Raw genomic sequence first — 5724 nt, 5'->3', positions numbered from 1 at the left:
CTCTAAAAAATGTTTACAGTATCACAAAAATGGCAGAATTTTCTGCGCACTCAAATGTGATTGCTGGGACGGGCAAACCCGTTTAAAATAGCTGGATTTTCACACTGTACTTCTAAAGAGCTCCAAACATGCAGGGCGGGGACCCGAGTTCCAGCCGAACAATCTCGAAAATGCTCAGCGCTCACAGAGCACAGCAATGCTCAAGCGAGTACAAAGTACGATCGCTCTTCACTAATATTTATTTTATTAATTTATATATTTATTATGGAGCTCACAATCTAAGTATGTATATCTTAGGTAAGAATAAGTATAAGCCTTTGGTAAGTATAAGTATGTCTCTGCAATGTGGGAGGAAACCGGTGTACCCGGAGGAAACCCATACAAACACAAGGAGAACCTACAAGCTCCTTGAAGATGTTGTTCTTGATGGAATTTGAAACCAGGACCGCTGCGCTGCAAGGCTGCAGTGCTAACCACTGAGCCACCGTGCGACCCCACATATATAAAGGCATTTGTTTTTTTTTTGCATGGCATCCTTGTGGGAATTCAAATACTCATGGTTCCAGTCTTCTTCAGAGATCCGAAAGTTTGAAAGATTATATTTTTCCATTACTATAAGGTCTTATTTACATGTCAATATGAGTGCTGTGAAAATCTGAGGTTGTTGGATATAATAATCACCTAGGCAGGTTAACGATGCAGCTAGCTTTATTTCTTCCATCCACAGTTATACAGCAAATCCAGGTAGATGGACAAAATACAATGTCCTCTGTCAACAAATTCCCAACCTGGGATTGGTAGTTCCACTGCCCCTGTAGCAGGTGATACCCACTGTCTCCAAACTTTTGGTTGGCCCACAGCTTGGTATCTCCTGCCGGTTTAGTGTGCAGTCACAGTCCACACAGTGCAGCAGAAACAATCCTTAAGAAAGTTCCTGAAATCCAGATGACAAATCCCACAGTAGCACGTGTGTCCACCCCAGCTGGCAACCGATCTCCAAACTCCATAGGCCATCCATCCATGTGCTCAGCCTAGATCCTCTCCCTTCAATGTCAGTCTCCCAACTCTCTAACTAAACATGTGGTTTCTTTTCCTCCCCATTAAACCTTTTCTTTTAACTCAAAGAAAGAAGAATATTATAGAAGCCCCTCACCAAGGACTGCATGTGAGTCCCCCTTTTATGAAAGTGTAAGGAGGTGGCAGGTCTCCTCAGTTGTGCCCTCTCCCTCTCTGTGTGCCCGCCCGTGCACCTTATATAAATGTATTCTGCATGTGTTTTATATGTCATGCTATGTAAATCAAATTGATGGTTACATTGGTTCATGATGTGAGTTCCCTTTAAATGCTAATGTGTTCCTTGTATTCACTGTTGCCTGTACATAGTTAGGGACAGAACTAGTTAGCTAAGGGGGCTGGACTTGAAGCCTCAGGGAAGAGGAAGCTGCTGCTTCCTGGTCAGAAGATCGGGCACGCTAGCCCAGAGCTAACGTGTTGAATAGACTGGGCACTGCCAGACTCCCAGATGGGAGAGATCTGTTGCACCGGACTCCAAGGACTCAAGAGGGGTCCCCAGAGGTAAACAGGACTAAGGACAGCAACACAGCCCCAGGACTCTGAAAGGGCCCTCGCTGAAGGGGTCTCAGGCGCCCAGATTCCAGCGCGTGGATTACTGCAGATCTTTGGCTGCTGCAGCTGCTGTGGGTGCATCTGTAGAGTGTGCAGGGAGAGAGCAGGAAATCCAGTGTTGTACTCTTTTCATACCATTCCATCCATGTTCATTAAACATTATTCCCTGTTGGACAATAGTTGCCTCACTGGACTCCATTTTGACTGGACTACCGTGGTCGGAGAGGGAACAAGGTTCCTTCTATTTGTGTACAAGGGACTGGGGTTGCTCACTGACCATTTGCCCTGTGGACTCTGTCTATGTAATGTACCTTTAAATAACGCATCACAACTATCCCCCGGTCATCCTTGTAAAACTTGGCATAGTGCGGCAGGACGGACCTGAACAGCCTTGCAACCCAGGGACTTTAAGGCTTGTGATTTTGGAAAGCTGTCCGCTGTGAGAGAATTAAAGATGGTGGCCGACTGTGATTTTGAAGTGTCAGCCATATAAGAAACAGAGATGGCGGCTGACCGTGATTTTGAACCTGAAGTTTGTGATGTGCTGCCCGAACTGGAAGGAATGGAGCTGTCGGCTAACAGTGATCCAGAGATTTGTGACTGTGAATTTGGAACTTGTGTTTTGTTGCCCACTGTTACAACTTGAATATGATTAATATTCACCGCACACTCAAGTGGAATGACTTGCACAAAGTATAAATTTTATTGTGATACAAACAATAGGCCAGGGAGCAGAATTACATATGCGATTATAGGTGACGACAGTTCGACCCTACCAGGGTCTTAATCATATATCGCTGCAAGAAAAATAAATAACGTGTATAAATATAAATACAATGTACAAAAATTAATTAAGCACAAAAAATAAAAGATCATTCCAAGTACATAGTGGAGAAAAATAGGAGAAGTACACATGGAAATATGCACACTATATACAATGAGCACAGCTAAAAATTGGAGATAAAATTAAACATTTTATGGCATAGCATAGATTCTTCTGTAGAGAACAAAACAGAGACATGAAAAAAGAGGTAATCATTACCTGAAGTTTCAGTGCATAAACGAAATAGAGCACAATGGTGCAGAAAGGGTAAAGAGCGGTCCCATAGGCTGCAATGAATTATAGCATGGTGAGAATATAAATTGCAATACGGTATCTTTAAAAAATAATAAGGTGGATACCTAGTGCGCTGCCTCAGGGAAGAGGAAGCTGCTGCTTCCTGGTCAGAAGTTAGGGCACGCTAGCCCAGAGCAGACATGTTGAATAGACTGGGCACTGCCAGACTCCCAGATGGGAGAGATCTGTTGCCCCGGACTCCAAGGACTCAAGAGGGGTCCCCAGAAGTAAACAGGACTAAGGACTGCAACACAGCCCCAGGACTCAGGAAGGGAAGAGGAAGCTGCTGGCTAACCCAGAGCAGACATGTTGAATAGACGGGGCACTGCCAGTCTCCCAGGTGGGAGAGATCTGTTGCCCTGGACTCCAAGGACTCAAGAAAGGGTCCCCAGGGCTAAACAGGGCTAAGGACTACAACACGGCCTCAAGACTCTGGAAGGGTCCCCACTGAAGGGGTCTCAGGTGTCCAGATTCCAGAACGTGGACTACTGCAGATTTTTGGCTGCTGCAGCTGCTGTGGGTGCGGCTCTAGAGAGTGAAGGGAGATTTCAGGAAATCCAGTGTTGTACTCTTTTCATACCATTCCATCCTTGTTCATTAAATGTAATTCCCTGTTAGATGACAGTTGCCTCATTGGATTCCATATCGCCTGGACTACCGTAGCCGGAGAGGGAAAAAGGTAAACTGTGGAAAGAGCTGTTCAGTCCTGTCTATTATTGTACAAGTAACCAGGGATGCTAACTGAACGTTTGCTCAGTGGACTTTATGTACTGTGCCTTTAAATAACTCGCCACGACTACCCCCCAGTCACCCTTGTTATAATGGCTCCATTGGGTCTACAATCTTCATTCACACAATGGAACTAGTGACTGGAAGAACAATGAAATGATTGAGTTCCTTGATTACTAATCTTAGGTTTGGACTTATGTATACAGAAGATCTAACCTGCATGTCTTCCCCTGCTTACTGTCACTGAATGTAAACATTGATTCCTGAGGCAGAACTGACGAGCAAGCAAATCTCTAATAAAGTACAGCAAGCAAATATCTAATAAAGTACAGCAAGCAAATATCTAATAAAGTACAGCAAGCAAATCTCTAATAAAGTACAGCAAGCAAATATCTAATAAAGTACAGCAAGCAAATATCTAATAAAGTACAGCAAGCAAATCTCTAATAAAGTACAGCAAGCAAATATCTAATAAAATACAACAATATCCGCACAACTAGTGCTCGGTGCTGGAAAAAGTATGTATCCCTTAGAGCCGTGGAATCCACTCTATGTCCATTCGTCCAATCGTCTTTTATAAATGGCCAGCTCCTCATGAGTGCTATTCGTGTTTTCGCATATAGCACTAGTACCTATAATAGCAAATGAGGCTGTTCAAGTGTCCGTGATTTTTCGCTCTCTGCAAAGTCCAGGTAAAATTGCAAAGACATGTCCGATATTGATCTGGATTACTGATCCTAATTGGCAATGCAAGTCTATGGGTCCGTGAAAAAGGACAGCACTCAGATGCCATCTGAGTGTTGTCTGATTTTCACAAACTGTTAGATAAGTGACAGTAAAGAAACTGTTAGCCTTTTAACATATGAGAAAACTGATGAATCAGACCAAACACTGATAAAAGTCTGATGAAACTGATCAAAATCACTGGTGTAACTTGTAGTTTTCCAATATTGTGCTGACTGCATGTATACGTATGCCAGAATTAAAGGATCTGGCACCACACTAGTGGTCTTATTCTGAAGGCCATCCATTACTGATTTACAATCTGCCACCTGTTTGGTTTACGAGGTAATAGAGAAATAGCGATACAGAAGCCTGTGTCACATAACAGACCATGCTTCTATATCTACTGATTGCTCGGAAATATACGGCAACGCTAGTCTGCTTCTCTTCAGCCAGGTAGCATTTGGACGCTATGCCATACTTTTTCTCCAGTCATGTGTATCGTTTCATACTATCACTGAATGCACTGACTAAATCTCACCAATACTAGGCATAAAATATTAAAGTACTAAACGAAAAACCATTATGACCTATACCACTTCATAAGGCATAGAAAAAATCAAATTAAAATCCGCTCTGAGGGTGCTAAAACACAAAATAGCAATCGCTGCCCTAGAAAAGGAGCACTTACACGTGATGGCCGAGTGTGGATGATTTCACGTTCTTCTTACATAGCGCTCAGCAGGATGAAAACGTGAACATTGAATTTCTCGAAGAGCGAGAGGCAGCCTGCATGTGCCTTGCCATTAGCGGTGATTAATCTGCAGCTTTTAAAGCACTACAGATAGCAGATAACACAATGGAGCACCAAGTGAATGGAGATATACACAAGTCAGCTGTGTATTCAAGGAATATGGCCAATTTCTAGATCACATGTAGACGTCAAACCCTTCAGCTGCCTCGGACACAATGATCGCTCTCTTTTTGGTATAGCAATCTCCTATACGTACAATATTTTACTTACGTAGCACCAACATTCTAAAGAGCGGTCCCAATCTAATTTGCAATCCAGTTTTATTAATGACATGCTACAGCATAGAAACTTCATAGAAAGTCAATTAACCTATTAGATTTAAAGTTAAAAATAAACTGCTGAGATGAAACTGTTGCACCAGGAGGAAACAACAGCAAAAAAACTCCATGCAGATATTACATTTAGTTGGTAAAAATATAGTGGTTGATTTATCAATAACATTTTGAAATGCTTCATGTTATACGTTAACCCCTTTAAGAGAATCTGTCACCATGCTTTTGCTCTTTAATCTTAGAGTAGGATGATGTAGGGACAGATACCCTGATTCCAGTTATGTGTCACTTACTAGGCTGTGTGTTGTAGTTTCAATAAATTCAGTGTTTTATCAGCAGGATATTAACACTCAAGGACTAGTTGATTCATGCCATGTGGTCCTCCAGCTCTGCGTAAATCAGCCACCACCACTGGTTAGCAGCTTTCTGCCTATACACAGTGT

General features: G+C 42.6%; 1 long non-coding RNA gene across 1 annotated transcript; it reads right to left on the bottom strand.

The window, feature by feature from the left end:
• Positions 1–2306: 2306 nt before the first annotated feature.
• Positions 2307–3946, bottom strand: LOC141089623 (uncharacterized). Its single transcript, XR_012232350.1, has 3 exons — positions 2809–3946; positions 2669–2736; positions 2307–2423 (listed from the first exon to the last, which is right to left on the bottom strand). It is a non-coding gene; the product is annotated as an uncharacterized lncRNA (long non-coding RNA).
• Between the last annotated feature and the right edge of the window lie 1778 nt (positions 3947–5724).

This window comes from Dendrobates tinctorius, unplaced genomic scaffold (assembly GCF_039654945.1).
Source record: "Dendrobates tinctorius isolate UK_male_01 unplaced genomic scaffold, ASM3965494v1 ptg000046l, whole genome shotgun sequence".
NCBI lineage: Eukaryota > Metazoa > Chordata > Amphibia > Anura > Dendrobatidae > Dendrobates > Dendrobates tinctorius.
Note: the sequence above shows the minus strand (reverse complement) of the source record. Positions and strands in the feature narration are given on the sequence as shown.